The 16,191-nt window shown below is 37.1% G+C and overlaps 1 protein-coding gene across 1 annotated transcript in view; it reads right to left on the bottom strand.

Annotated features, from left to right (window-relative positions):
* The window catches only part of PTPRD (protein tyrosine phosphatase receptor type D), a 691,347-nt gene that overhangs the window by 341,400 nt on the left and 333,756 nt on the right, over nt 1–16,191 (bottom strand). The window lies entirely within an intron of this gene.

The raw sequence follows: 16,191 nt of genomic DNA, 5'->3' as shown, positions 1-16,191 counted from the left end.
TTGCACACCACTAAAAAATACTCTGGAGCTGTAGTGTCTCCTAAAGGAGAGTGATTTTTTTTTCATGTTATTAGCACTTTAATGTGCACTCTCCTTTGGTGAGGCTGTCTGGTCCCTTTAAACAACAAAAATGATCTGTAAAAAACGTGTACGTATACTCACAAAGCAATAATTATACAATAGGGGAATTCAGATGTTCTGCATTTGTGTTAATTTATTCATAGAATTAATTTCTGATCATCTTTCTGCTTTTTTTTGTTGTAGTATAACTCACTTTTGCAGAACTGAACACTTTTATTATGATTTGCTTTAAATGGACACTCCAGCCATGATATATAATTTAATGAATATGGTAGCTCCATGGCCCCTATACATTTTTATTGCGTCCATTTTGCAAATGCATGGGGCCATTCTGCAGATACCATATACATGTCTCCCATCCTCCGCCCACAGCTAAATGCCTTGCAGGCTGTTCTGACCCCTGTGTACATGCATGGCAAGCCCTCCCCTTGATTTAAAATTATAAGACTGCTTTACCATATTAAGGCAGCTAAAGGTTTGCAAAACGAATCTAAATAATTGAATATGCACGTTAAGCTATTTTAAACAAGTTAGCGGTTATCTGCTGTTTGGCTGAAATAAAAGACAGGGTTAAAAATACGTGTTAAGGAGGGTGAGAAGTGGGCAAAGCAAAGACCATGTACGAGATCATATGCAACTTCCTGGGAAGAAAGGAATTAGCTCTATTTTCTGAAGCTTCCAGGTAGACACAAATGAATAAGCATGGTTCCTAGCAGACATTTTTAAAGATACTGGGCTCAGTGAAGGACTAAATATACTAAATAGCTCCCTTAGGTGAAAATGTGTCACAGTTGATTCATTTATTTCCTTTACAAAGGCCCAAAAAAGTAAATAGCAATGAATAAACTGTAAGGATACACATATATACACTTGCACTTATACACATGCCTGCCTATACACATATACACGCCTGGCCATGCACACATGGATTCATGTTTGCCCATACACATGCCCTTACAGACACACACCTGTTTGCCTTTACACAGACACAGTTGTTCCAACATGCAAGCTTTCCCTCAGATAAACACTTTTAAAATGCACACAATCTTACTCAATCTTGTCGTGCAAGTGTCTTTAGTGCTGAGTGCCAGGATATGACATCATATCCCCGTCGCTTAGCACTGTTGAGGGAGTGCTGAAACAGATGTGTGTTGGAACAGCCCTCATCTCTATTTTGGACTGCTGAAAAAAAGATTAATGATCGGCCCGGCTATTCCAGGGGCAACGAAATTCACCTCTTGAGAGTACCGACAGGGTGACGGGCATCAAAAACTGTGGTGGCAGACAACAGTGTCCGTGTATAGATGCTTTGCCGACCTTCATATAGTCCTGACTTTGATCAATATACATTTATTAACTACACTGCTAGTAATAAAACTGCTAGTTTATTTTTGCTGTGAGCTTTCTCTGTTTGCATTCTGCTTGGACCTAGGCTCAAGGTAGGAACATTTGTTTTTCAGCTCTTTTACCTTCTCTGAAGCTTTTATATTCTGTTGACCTCTACATAAGGTGACATCATTAATACTCTAGAAAGTCTCCCGAGATCAAAAAATTCTAAATTGTCCATATACACATACCAGTGTCCACGACAAGACTTATTTGTCGCTATGAAGGTTGTTGTCTAACCTTGTTTGTAAAAATTATATATTTTGAGGAAAAAATAACCATTTCATTACTAACTAAAAAAAAAACTTCTTTTCTTTCACTTCATATCTGATGTTTAATAGGAAATGCATATAGTGTTAGAACATGAATACATTTCTTCATAAAATATTTAGTGTGGTCACATTTTTTTAACCTAACCATTAGCAAACATCTCTGATAAGGGCATGTCGCCACAACCATTTTAAAGGCAGTTTAACAGACAGCTATGATGCCTAAGAAGTAATTTTTTTGACCATTTATAACAAATTACTATAATTGCTATTTTAAAATACATTTTCTATTTTTTTGAAGCACTGACAGGATCAAAAGCGCTATGATCTTTGCAAATAAATAGCTTGGACAAAAAGAGCCTCTAACATTACAATTACAGAAAATGAGAATTCAAAATATATTTTTTCTGTTTACTTTCTAAAGGAGACCGATTATGTGTCCAGTCTAATTGCACTGGCAGCAATGGTGACTCTCTGTTAAATCATACAATATAAAATTAAGATATTCTAGAGGGTAATAGTATACAATGTATATTTTCTTAAAACTAGACTATTTATAACTGCTTCATTGTAAATCTCTTTTGAGATACTCTGAAAAGAAAAATGTAACAAACAGTTCTATTCACACACTCAAATGAACAGCAAGTAGTATATATAACCTCTCTCTAGACAGGTATTAGATATTTGCAAATGGACCAAAAACAATTCGGATAGATTTTTCAGTTTGCTTTTGGGCAATATATTTCCTTCCATGCCCATTTGGTTCGGCTGAAAATTCAGGAGCATTTTTGATTTGGGAAGAAAGTTTGTTGCCCAATGTCCACATTTATTCACACTCACTCTGGTTCACTCTCTCTCACGCCCACTAAATGTTTCTCTACCTTCCCTGCCAATCACTTCCACTTCTGTCGACCACTTCCGCGTGTTTTTCTTTGAGGTGATGTGCTCTCCCTGATACTTCAATGGTGGGAGAGGATGTCACTGCAAGTGCCGTCATTTTGCCCTCACTCCATATTACCCTCAGTTGGCGCTTTCAGTGACTTCAGACATCATCGTAAACGTCACCATTTAGAAGTTTCCACCGGGTTATGTCCATGGAGATGTGGACGAAGAAAGAAGATAGCAGATTGAAGATTTAATATAGAAGAGAAGGGAGCAGATGAAGAGGAAGATGTGGCAGAAATGTGGAAGTGTTCGGCATATGCGGCAGTGGTCATCAAAGAAGGTAGAAAGTGTGACAGCGAAAGTGTGAATGCAGACTCACAAATTTCTGATGAAAATTCAGAACTTTCCGCTTAGTTTTCGTCCGATTCATGGGGGACCTAGTTTTCGGTCCTTTATACTAATTTCCGATTTTACCAAAAATTCGATACGAATCTGAATGCACAAGTCTATTAAGTACATGACTCTGAACCATGATATATGCCAGCCAAAAGTAAGACAGTATCAATGTAAGTTTAATATATTGCACATCGTACTCACAGCTAACCACAAATCTTGTTGTCATGCCCCTCTCACCCTTACCTGTTTTCCCCAGCTGTCCTTCGTCTCTGCAGTCGGAGTAGGCCGAAGCTGCGGACTGTAGTAGCAGCGTCTAGCCGCAATCGTGATCGCGGTAGCGCGGTAGGCCAAAATCGCGGCCTAAAATTACAACATACCCCAGGGGAGACTTCAAGGTGTTGCCCAGACCTCAGCATAATGTTGTACACCTGTGGAGGGGAGATAAAGCCTGCCTCCACCATCAGCTATCCACCAATGATGTTCACACACAGAAACAGTGAACCAGGTGCTGTGGAATCACTCCTCTCTGGTAACCAATCCAGTGAGGAGCTTGTTCAGCACAGGGGAGGAGTAGATACCTGCAGCACTATAAAAACCCCTCAGACTGTAGCCATTTTACTCCAGTATTCCAGAACTTTGGTTCCTGTATGTACGTGGACTCCAGATTCCTGTTCTTCTCTGCTCGCCTTGCTAAAGACCCACTATTGGATTCTCTGTTACTTGACCTTTGGCTTTCTTATTGGAGTACCCAATTTTTTTCCCTACCCTAGCTTGAAGTACCGTTTTCTTTGATCACTGCCTGCCCCTGACCTATTGGACTGTTTCTGACATTGTTTTGGACAATCCTCTGCTCTTACGCTCCAAACCCAATCCTGACACTTGTTTAACAAAAGTCTCTGTACCAGCAGATAAGAAAATTATCACATACATGTGGGATTGAAACAGAGTCTCTGGATGAAGCATTGGTTCCAAGGATCTTCTGTTCATCTTCTGCATTATCTGGACAAGTGGCATTTGGCCATAGCCACTTTCTACCCATGTTTGGCTACTCCTTGCCTATTTTACATTGATCCCCACCTACCCCCCCCCCAGAATGACACTCTGGTGCTATCCCCAACCCCAAGCATGCATAACCCCAGCCACACTAAGTCACTCCCCAAGCATAGCTCCAGATCTCTATTCTCTGATTCCCTATTCTCTGAATTTACATTAGTCATTATTGTGTTATGCTTGTATTGGCTTTTAACAACATGATTAATACAAAGCTGTATATCTTTTGTAAACTATACACCCCATTTAAGAATATGTAAGCAAAAATATATCATTGCTTACCTACAACTGCCCTACAACTGTATTAAAAATATTTTTAGATTCCTTTATGTCTATAAATTTTGTACAATATATTTTCAAGTAATTTCAATATTTTAAGTTAATTTTACTTGCAAAATAAACATACAACCAGTGAGCGGACAACTGCAGCGCCAAGACCTTAACAAAAGCCACAATCAGTCCTGTGAAGTTTAATCATTCAGTAGGCTCAGAATAGTTTGGAAATCAGCTGAAGGTGATGTGAAAAATTACAGCAAATGGTTATTAAATCTTACTGGGAAATTCTTACCTGCTAAGTGCTGTCACTTGCCATACAGTGTGAAGCTTTGAAAGCTGGTTACTGAAAGCAATTCAGAAGAATGGCATTGTGGTAAAGTACGGCTTATTTGGCTAGGAAATTAAAGCCAGTCAAAATGGTTCGGAATGGCTGAAATAAAAGTCAAATGTGCTGCGGGTGGATATGTTTAGAATTATCATAATGAGGAAAGGTTGAATAAGGTTTTTATTTCTGAAGCATGTAGGAACAATTTTCAAAGGAATAAAAATTACACGTTATTGACGTGATCCTTAAATCTGTGTAAATTGGATACATTTAAATAATACGGATTTATGAAAGGGACATCAAACAGATGAACAACTATGTGCTTGCGAGTTGGCAAAAAATATGAGTTTGCAGCAGCACACTCCCCAAAGGTTTGTTACTAAAACCAAATTACATTTGCACCCACAAAAAATCACTTACAAAACACATGTACTTGAGTGCAGGAGAGTCAAGTTGATATGAGTCGAAAAACCATGAAACTAGCCTATAGGAGGCACAAAACCCATCCCATGCCTCCTATTCACACTCAATCCTGTTCCAATTGGGATGACGGATTTAAAATGATCAAAGTGATCACCCTCCTAGCACCCTCCAGTGTTTAGAGGATGCATTGCATCTTTTAGGAGGACCTCTATTCTATGTGGCCCTCCATTCTACAAGGCAGATGCTCTCTTTAAATGTTTTGAAAGGTAGAAAAAGCATTTGCTTAAATTTTATAGACAAGGTTAATGTAGGTATAAAGTATCCCCACTCCATATTTCTACCACACCCCTTCTAACCACTTTTGTCCACTGTTAGCTTTACATGGGACCCTGCATGCATTGTTATATTGTGCTGACTGTAGTTTTTAGTAATAATGTGTCTATGTGAATCTTATAAAGAGCATTAAAACAATTCCATAGGTGCAATCTTGCCAAAATAATGTATCATCTGGTATCAGGTTCTGAGACAGGACAGAACTGGAGATATTTTATTTTAGTTTAAGTCTTTTGGGATAGAAGGCATTATTTAGAGCCCTAATACAGGGACTGTATTATTCCAGCGGTACAGCATTACATTATACATGCTTTATAGCTTTCAGAGTTTAAAAGGCAAACGCAAGTTAATATGCAAGTTAAGACCTTTGTAGCTGAGAATCATTACGTTATATATGATGGAATTCTTTATGGGAACCCAAGAGATAGGATGAGGAGCCAGCTCTGAATCTGCTTCAGATAACTCCAATTGTCAAATGATGAAAAGATGGTAGAGATACTGTATGTAGAGTCACTAGGAGACTAATTTGTAAAATGTTACAGTAATTTAGGCTTGACAAGATAAGACTATGTATAGATATTTTATTGCAGCGCAGGAGAGATAAACGGACTGGACTTGGCCATGTTACAAAGGAGCAACAGGTTTTAGATTGATCAGGCCTGAAACAGAGAAAGTTCAGCCAGACATAACGAAATGGCTAGATCTGAGATAGCGTTTCTGTTCCAAGTTAAAGGTTAGATAGCAAGATACCTTTTACATATACATACTTCAGGAGATTCTTTAGCACAAAAGGAACACAAAAACAAAAAGAAGACGTGGATTGAAGATCAAGAATATTACAGCCTACATTATCAAAATATATATGGGATGTATGTAGAGCATCTATTGGATATTTATAGTGTATATAATTGCATGTGGTATATCTACCAATATATATATATATATATATATATATATATATATATATATATATATATATATATATATAGAGTTGTTAGATTTTTAAATTAGTTAGTTACAATGCTGGCAAGAATCAATGCTTTCAGGAGTCTTGAAGCAACTCTGGAGAGGATGGCCAATAACAACTTTTTGATGTTATAGTTCAATGATGCTATTATTTAAACTAACATCAAATAAGGTTGGGGGAAGCTGAACAAATCTCTGAAAAACAGAAAAATGTTGCTTGTACTTGACTTTTCCTTGACATGAATACAACTATCATAATTATTTCATCAATAATATTGACATGTAAAACAAAACTATTGACATGCTGCATATTCATTATAATTTTTTTCAAGATGTCCATTCTTTCTTGCCCCCAATGAACTCACCTTGTTTGTGAAAAGATAACTTTGATGGCTCATTTACCACTCTTAGAAAATCTTTTCATGGTTTGAAAAGCCTGATATTTTTTTAACCTATGTTTTCGATGACGCTTGCAGTTATTACACTTCATTAAACAACATCAATGTGTCATAAAAACAACAGATTTCATGAGCCCTTGGCAGCCAGGGTTAATGAAAAAAAAAAAATTTGGCCAGGCTTGTAGCACCATGACAGCATGTTTCAATACTAAAAAGGAGGCTTGGGACTGAATACAAATGCTGCTTTCAAATGTTGGAGGGTTAGAAGGCACTGCGGCGATAATGAACCCTACAGAGTTCTGAAAACATTTATTCTGTAGGAAACAATCTTTTCAAAAGAAAGAACAATATGTCCGGTGGCCTTTTTTACGACATAAGATAGGTTGGTAGGGGAGTTTAAAAGTTGCTATTTGTTCAAACAACCCTTTCTTTGTAATACAATGAAAACTCCAAACCAGGAACACTATTGTAATACTATGTCGTTTCCAAACCTAATTAATAATTCACACAATGTTTTAAAAAAAAAGTCTCATTAATGAAATATCTTTTGTCATATTATAGTTTATTTTTATAACGTGTGGGAAGAAGTAGTATTTGCAGTAATATGTGGTGCATATTTTGAGCGACATTATTACCTGTGATGGAATAATTTTTCCATGCGTTATGACTTGAGTGCATGCTCTATGTCCATGCCCTGTGCGATGGGATAGTTTTAAACATAACTTAGTCTTTTAGGGTGGTGTGGTGCAAATTTTACTTTGCAAACACTCGCCTTAACTCACAAACAACCTGTATAATAATGAATGTACAAATTGCTTTGGTACTTGAACCGTGGAAATGAATGATACTCAAATTTAGCAAAGACAGTCAACCCTTAACTCTACTGACATATAGACTAAATCAGTAGATCCTGTTGATATCTTTCAAGTTATGGCACCAAATGTCAAAATTGCTTTGTCTCAACTTCAGACTCCCCTTCAGGTTCATATGGAAAAACTACAAGACCCTCCCCACTACCTGTGTGTGAATACCAGTGATCTTGTGTTAGTACCTATACATATAATTGAATACTACTGAACAAGTATGCAGACTTAATCCAAATTACCTGGAGAGATGGTTTATTATAAATTATTATTATTGTTATTAATACTATTATTATTTATTGTTTGATATAGAGCCATCATATTCCTCCGCACTGTACAATGGGCTAGACGGGAAATAACAAGTAGTATATAACCTAACAATTCCACTTACAGAAACAAGAGGTAAGGAGGGCTGTCCCCAAATCAACTTACAATGATTTAATATATAATGATTGATAGTGCTCTACATGTGTGTGTCAAAGACATTTGATATGATGAATAAAGTGTTCTTTTACAGTATCCCCTCCAAAGGTAAAGAAAAACACAGCTTACAGCTTATAGTCAATGCACTGTAATCACAAAAAAAAAAATCAATTTTAATGGGAGACCTACACATACTGAAAGTAACAAGAATCATCTTATACAATAAAGTCAGTTCAATAGTCCCACTTATTTATGAGCAACCATTACTGGAAATGCATTAACCCACTCTGTCTCTAGTCATATATGAACAATGTAATCACTTTGATTCATTATTTCCACCAAAGCCACATTTCTCATGCTAATTATCAAGTCATTAACTTGGTAATTTCAGAAGCTATTTATTAATTTACATACAATCAAGGATTCTGAAAAAAAACAAAACATATTGCCACAAAAACAGAATTATGAGGTTTACATTATGCTAACAGTTTTAAAAAAAATCTGATCTTATATTAATTTTAAAAGTGAACACAATAGTTATATATTGGTAGAAAGGCGCTGAACCACCTACAGTTATACTGTGATATGCAATTAAGTCTTACAAAAAGCTTACATTGCTTTATTATCAAATACTCAGCACTCCAGCCCTGTTTTTGTGTCACATACATATCCGGGTCTATTTGCATGGACTCCACCGCAAATTGATGCAGGGATTGGTGTTTGAAAATGAGGCTTTTGTCTCACTTAACTCATTCCCAGCTGCTTTTACTGAAACAGCGAGGCTATGTTAGTATCGCTTTTGTTCATGCTCAGTTGAACCCACATTCTAGAGATGACTGTTCCAACATGGACAGGCCCTTTGTGAACAATTTTATCTGGCCCAGGGACAGACTCTATGTGCCAGTTGGGCCCCCATAAGAGGAAGCTGCCTCCTCTTCCTACAACCATGGTTCTGCCTTTTTTTTGTGGACATGTCCAGTAGTGCAGATAGATTTGTGTAGAAAGAGAGGTGCAGAAACACATCTTTTTTGTATGCTGTAGCATTAACATTACCCTTTACTGGAACTAAGGGACCTACCCATACCCTTCTCCACCAAACATTACAATAGGCACTATGTGTTCCTGTAGGTAGCCTTCTCCTGACATCCACCAATCCCAGATTTGTCCATCAGACTTCCAGAGAAAACACTTCCACTACTCCAGAGTCTAATGTGTCCACATACACAGGCAATACCAAACATTTGCAATAGAATCATACCATACCACGGAAACCCAAAGATATATAATTTTATGTTTCCCTGGAATAAGGTGATGTCTCCTTTCTGATGAACATAGCATTTGGACACTGAAACTGGACACTGACACTGAAACTGCTTTATATCCTTGTCAGACACAAGGTTATTTACATTCCATCTACATGATACTTTTATATGTTTGAAAGGCATGCTTGCCAGCTGCACCGGTTTACAAAGTGTGTCATTGATTAGGACATTGAACTGAGTTGCTTACATTGATTTAAGATTAAGTCTCATAGATGTAGACATGTTCCTCTTGATTAAAGCACAAATTGAGTTTGAATTGCTTGCTGGTTTATTTGATAGACTTCTGCATTCTTTATTGAAAAATAATCTTTTTGCTGCTACTGGTATATGAAACATTAAAGGTTTGCTCAGATTCTGTAAAAAAAAATCATTTTTTGTATTTCAGATATGGATCATAGCTGCAGTGTAAATATTGATTACATTGATAAAAGTTTATTTCAAACATATACATGGCTTATTGTTATGCACCATCACTTCTTTTTTCCTGGGTTTTGAGATTGAACAATGTTTGGGCCAAAAAGTGTATTGTATAAAATGCCAAACAAAAGATAGCGAGAAAGGCCATTTTAAAAAGCCTACTTTTTTTGTATATTTGTAGACTAAAAGCTAAAAAAAGGCAAACATTCTGGTGACATGCTGGACCATAAATATAGAAGACCAAAGAAAGAGCAGGGGGTGGATATACATACCTGCAAACTATCTGGGTTTCATCTGGAGTTTCCTGGAGAAAACTTTCCCAGATTTGTAGGTGAGTTTCTTCTTTCTTTGACCACACTCATCTCCCCACCCACTGAAGGCTACTTGGGCTAACCTTGCCCTAATTAATGGCTAGGCCTGCCCCTTTATGAAACCACTCGCCCAGAAGAGGGAGCACACTGTGTAGCCTACCCTGAGATATAGCATGCAATCCCCTCCTTAATAGACAATCCCCTCCTTAATAGACACACCCTTCTCTTCAAGGAAGGCTGGCTTGGTTGTGTGATGGGCCCTTGAGCTCCACAGTTGTCTGGTCTAGCTTGTGTACCACCCACCAGTCCTTGTTTTTGATGGACTCTTCCGCTGTCTCGCATTGTTCTGCTTTTTGGGCCAGGGAGCTGTAAAATCAATGGTTAACACCACCTTGCAACACACTAAAGTGATAGGTAAACACTCAGGTATTTCAACTTCTAATGCCAGAAGTATTGTAATATATATAGACAACTATTTGGAAAAATAACTGAACTAAACACATTGCTGTAAAAATGTAAACATTTTTCACATTTTGTACTTCAACCACAAGTGTACTGCTGTTATTGGAAAATTAGCTATTTAAAGGAACGGATAAGATTTAGAGTTTTTTTTCCCTTTTGGAAATGACTGTGTTATAATTTGATTTATAATTAGTTGTCTGGCTAATGGCTCGTGAAATGTATTATAGTTAAAGAAATAGGCTAGTTGCATTAAGAGCCTATCCATGCTTAAAAAAAATGAAAACACTAGCACTGAAGTCTTTTGGGTTATGAGGTCACTTTTGTGATTCATAAAAAAAGAATATATCAGATGCTTCTAGGTCTAGACATTAGAAAGTGATAGTTCATTTTATACTAGTTATGTTTTAAGAATAGCAGGGTCAGACAGAATTCCCCCAACGCCTGGCACGGTAGAGGAGGGTTGAGTCAGGCCATATTTCTCCTCTTGTTTAGTATTTTATGGACCACCCTTAAGCTTAAGCTTCAAGTGAGCTTGACAAGCTAAACCCAAGGCCTGGCTTTTCCACTGGGCAGCTCATCAGCTCTAGGTTATTTTTGGTGATGATGCCCCTAATAAGCATTGCTGGTAAGATGGCGTTAATACTTAAATAATACTAAGCAAGCTACATCTTTTAATGGCTGTATATACTAAAAACCTCAATGAGCAGTATAATGTATAGTAGAGTATTTAGTGCCCATAATATAATTGAATATAGGGGAGGTACTTGGCATGGAGAAGATGTATAGAAACGATAATAGATATGCATGTAATAGGCTCATATTTCACATCATTTTAATAGGGAGGCCACTTAGCATGCTCTTTGATTAGAACAAGATGTTGTGCCAGAATTATTCTCTGACGCAACTGTGCCCATATGGAAGCATTCTGAATCGAGAGTTCCTAAAGGCATACACTTTATATTGTATCAGCCATGTACACAAAATAGAACTGAATTCATTTTTTATTGCATTTTTGATTGCTTCAGCATTTCATGGACTCCTTGGCTCATTTATCTCAAAATGAACATAGTTTCTGACCCATTAATCCATTTAGTACTAGACACACACATATGTCTGGTTCATTTACCATTACAGTGCGTGCTACATATATAAATGCCTAGATAAATAATTTTGTTGGTAAAGTAATAATAATTGTTGAAATAAAGGTTGATTGCCCTGTTAACTATTCAAATTCTGTAACAGAATACACACTAGACGTAATGAGTTAACAGAAGTTTACAGTTAATAGTTATATTTAGCATTAAGGTACCTGAAACAGTAATACATTTAGTGAAACAACTAGAGATGGGCTAACTGACTTTGACTATTTGTGATCTGCACTGTAGGATATAGGAACATAATAATTTAAATAGATGTGAACCATTGAAGTAGCCTGCCCTTCTCCGTGATGTGAAGTCTTTAATGTTAACCAAATGAAAGCTATGGGCTTAATACATTATACTATGTCAGAAGTCTGTATGTGTTTGCTAGAGAAAGCGGCCATATTAACCATGCCCCACGCAGCTCTAGGTTTATTTTTGAATTTCCATTACATTGGTCCTCCCCTGTGGTGGAAGCTAATTGGATCTTGAAGCCTCAAACAATAGTGAGGGCTAAAAACTCAGTTGATAGTGGATGAGCATATATATTGGCTTAAATCACCACCCGACAACAGAAAAATTATATGTATGTGACAATGTGGTGTCCCTTCCAGCACAATCTGTACACTGGGGACCTTGGTACTTTTATAATTTTTTTTCTATTTCTTATTCAATCTTTTCTCATTATTTTCTTTCTGTTTTTCTTTTCAGTCATTTTACACCAACGCATATTTGTTTTGTTTGGAAAGCATAATAAAATGTGTAAAAACTGAGAGGTAAAGTTGAGATGGAGAGGTCCTTCATATTCACGGTCTGCCCACGTCATATATCTCATGTATTCACTGTATTAAGTCAATCTGCTTAAGCGACTTGCCATTTTAAGGTTTCTCCATCCTGCATCACTTCGTACTGCCAGGAAGTTGCATTTTAATATCTGGCTCTACCTTTGGCCTAAGCCAATGCAGAGTCACCAGGCACCTCTTCCCTTCTTCTCAGCGCTAGGAAAATGATGTCATATCCCAGCTCTCCAGGTTCTTGAGTATGCATTGTGCTAGAGGGATCAGTGATTTACCTATTAACTGGCTCATTGAGGAGTGGCAGTAGAGGGAGCCTTGGACCTAGCCATAGCTGCCAGCTTTTAACTATCACGCATACAGATAACACCAGCCATTAAATTATCAGTATTATTGTTTTGTTTACTCAACTGCAGGTACAGTATATGATGCACAGTGAAAAACAAAACATCAAACCACACTGCAGTTTTAGACTAGAGTTGCCAATTTCATCTGCGGAAATTTTCATGACCGAGCAGTTCCCAATTAAAACAAATAGGTTCAATAGCACAAAAGTACAAACTGTATCATCCTGAATCCTATTTAAATATTGACTTGTGCTTAGGTATAAGACACACAAATGCAATCCCGTTCCCATGGCAACAGAAGCCCTGTTGCTGCAGTGGGCCTTAATATCAGCGCTTCTGCTATTAATCATTTGGTAATACCAAAAAGAATATCAACTTAATGATAGATTACAGAACAGCACGGCTGTCTCATTCAAAAAGTAATTAATAATAACTTAAATATCCATTTCTAACAACACATTAAGTTACAAAACCATAACCTCTGCATAGCTGTGATGGGCTGTCAAGAAATCTATTTTCTGGATGACTCCTCCTGTGGACAGTATCATACTATGAATCTATTAATCTGAAACTCTAATACAATATAACCTTTATTCAGTAAAGTATTGATTATTCTTCATTGTGACGTGCTGTAGGGCTGATATTAAATATAGCGTTCTATCTGTCGTATGTTTTTCTGCCTTCAACATTATGAGAAAATAAAGTAGTTTGAGGGAGATTTTGCCTACATTGACACAGAGTTTAGTTTCTAGATTCGTTTCCAATCATTGTTCTTAATATGACCGGCGTATAATCTGTATCCCACTGAAACACATTTAGAGAATACAATTAGAGCTGCAGATTTGAAAGAACTGGAAAAGTAACGCACCCAGCAGTCAGACACTGTCACCTAGCTGTGGGTATTGTGAGAAGTAATTGGTCAGACTCATTTTGGACCTATTCCCAAGCAGGCAAAAATCCAAAACCCTGTGAATTCTATTTCCAGCTAGACCCTGCTGGTCTGCCTTGCATGGGGTTGATTTTGCCTTTTCACAGGATCACCTAGAATCGCTGAAAAATGCAAAATGGTATTCATGTAGATGAGTTTAATTGAGAAGGGACCACGGCAGCATTAGAGCCAAGAAGGTGCTTTTAAGCTAAGTGGCTTAACGAAGTTCAACCAATGTCATCCAATTCTGAAACTAGGCTTGGCAGTCATCCCTGTGGCTTTTTTCTGTTTATAAAGCATAGTTCATCTTTCAGTTCCCAGAACAGGGAAATTAATATTCAAAGAATAAAAGAAGCGTCTTATAGCCACAAGAAATGACCTTTGTGTTAGTTAGCAACAGATAATGATCTGGTAACATTGTTTTGATCAGGATTTCCCAAAGGAAAATCTCCAAAGATAGTAGTACACTTCAACAGAATGATATATCCAGCTCTGCAATGAACACAAATAAAAGTTAAAATGTATGATCTGCTTATTAACCCCTTAACAGCTGTATGATCTGCTTATTAACCCCTTAACAGCCGTATGAGATACTATTTAGTCCAAAGGCACAGCCCAAACAACCTTAGGATGTAAGAGTATGTTCTAAGGATCTTGTACCAACAGACATTTTTCTGCTGGCACACAGGAGATCAAGCTGTCCAGCGACAAACACTGAATCGAGACCCAGGAGTGTTGATTGCAAGCACTGTGATCTGAGATGCAGGGCGGCAGAACACTATTTCCTGATCATTATGTTATAATTGCTGAAGTGGGTCTCACAGGTAGAGAAACAAATCTGGTGAGAAAAAAATTGTGATTAAAAATTAAAGACCTCAGTGATGTCACTATGACATCAGGTGGTACTGTTTGAATAGAAGTGAAATTCCAAAGATCTATAAAGAACATAAAGGATCTCTAGTGTTTTACAAAGTAAAATAATAATAACCAAATTCATTACATTAAATAATGAACCAAAAACCAAAAAAAGTAAGTGTCAACATGCACCCAAACACCTCATACTACCTCTCAGCCTAAAAAAAATGAGGCATTAAGGTAGTCTGAGCACTTCACCTAATAAATATTTTTTTCCAGCTGTTACACCTAACCTGTGAAATCTATATGAAGAAATACTGCCAAAGTTGCCCTTGGGTGCTGGAGTAACAGCCTCCGAGGCATAGACGCAAAGGGGGGAAACATTTTGCTATTGTTTTTAATGAAATTATATTACAATGAATACAGCTTGGAAGTACCAGGATGAAAGCTTTTTTTCATCTACGCAATACCATAAAGTATAATTTCCATTTCTTTGTAAGAAAGGAGGTAGAACGTGGAATGCACAGGGCACCTTCATCATTCACACATTATGTTTTAGTCAACTCCACATCAGGAAGCTGCCTGAGCTCTGCAATGATAACAATGCATGATCCCTTTCCAAATGACAGAGAGCAATGTCATATCAACAGCAGAACTTAAGAAAAAGTCTCAGGTTCCACTAAGCTTTATATTTTTTTAGTAAATCATTCTGCAATTGTTTTGTTTCCTATTTATTTAGTGGCTATCTTTTATTTTAATTATTTTTAGGCCACCATGATATACAAAGTACTACATAAGTGTTTCAGTCAATAGAAGTAAAATTTAATAGAAACCAATATATGTTAAATATTAATAAGAATAATACCAACCTCTGCCCCTGGTGCTGTCCCCCTGGCCAGGATTACTTTGGGACACAAATAGAGTTGCCACTGTGTCTCCGGGGAAGAGGTTGCTATTAGTTTAATTATATTATTAACATATATCATTTTCTATTGAACTTGACTTCTAGTTCGTATCTTGTATATACAGTACCTCCCCCAACACATTAATAAGGTTTTGGTAGCAGTATAAACTGCTTTGTGTGCCCACTATGTAGGAGGTGAGAGTAGGTTCTCACCCTATTGAGAGTGTGCCTTGACGTGGCGGGTGAGCTTAATTATGCTTTGGCCAATTCATATAACCAAAACTTCTCATTTATATTATGTTTATATATTTGTTGCCAACTTTATAAGGGTAAGAAGCGCAGACAGTTTTTGTTTCTTGTATACATTGTACAGCCAATACACTGTTTCTTGCTGCATGCTTACACCTGTTTGGTAGGCCTCGTATTACACATTTGTATTATTTGAGCCTGAGACTAGCTTAGCGCACCGACATTTTTTCTTTTCCCTGTATATACAGTATCTTATACAGAATGTACGAGCATGCCACAAATGCCCCCCCACATGGTTAACCCCATATTTAACAAAAAACTAATGCAATTAAATTGTATTAATGAGCAAATCTATTTCACAAATTTACTGGGAGGGGGTGAGTGTTTTC

Source organism: Spea bombifrons, chromosome 1 (genome assembly GCF_027358695.1).
Source record: "Spea bombifrons isolate aSpeBom1 chromosome 1, aSpeBom1.2.pri, whole genome shotgun sequence".
NCBI lineage: Eukaryota > Metazoa > Chordata > Amphibia > Anura > Pelobatidae > Spea > Spea bombifrons.
Note: the sequence above shows the minus strand (reverse complement) of the source record. Positions and strands in the feature narration are given on the sequence as shown.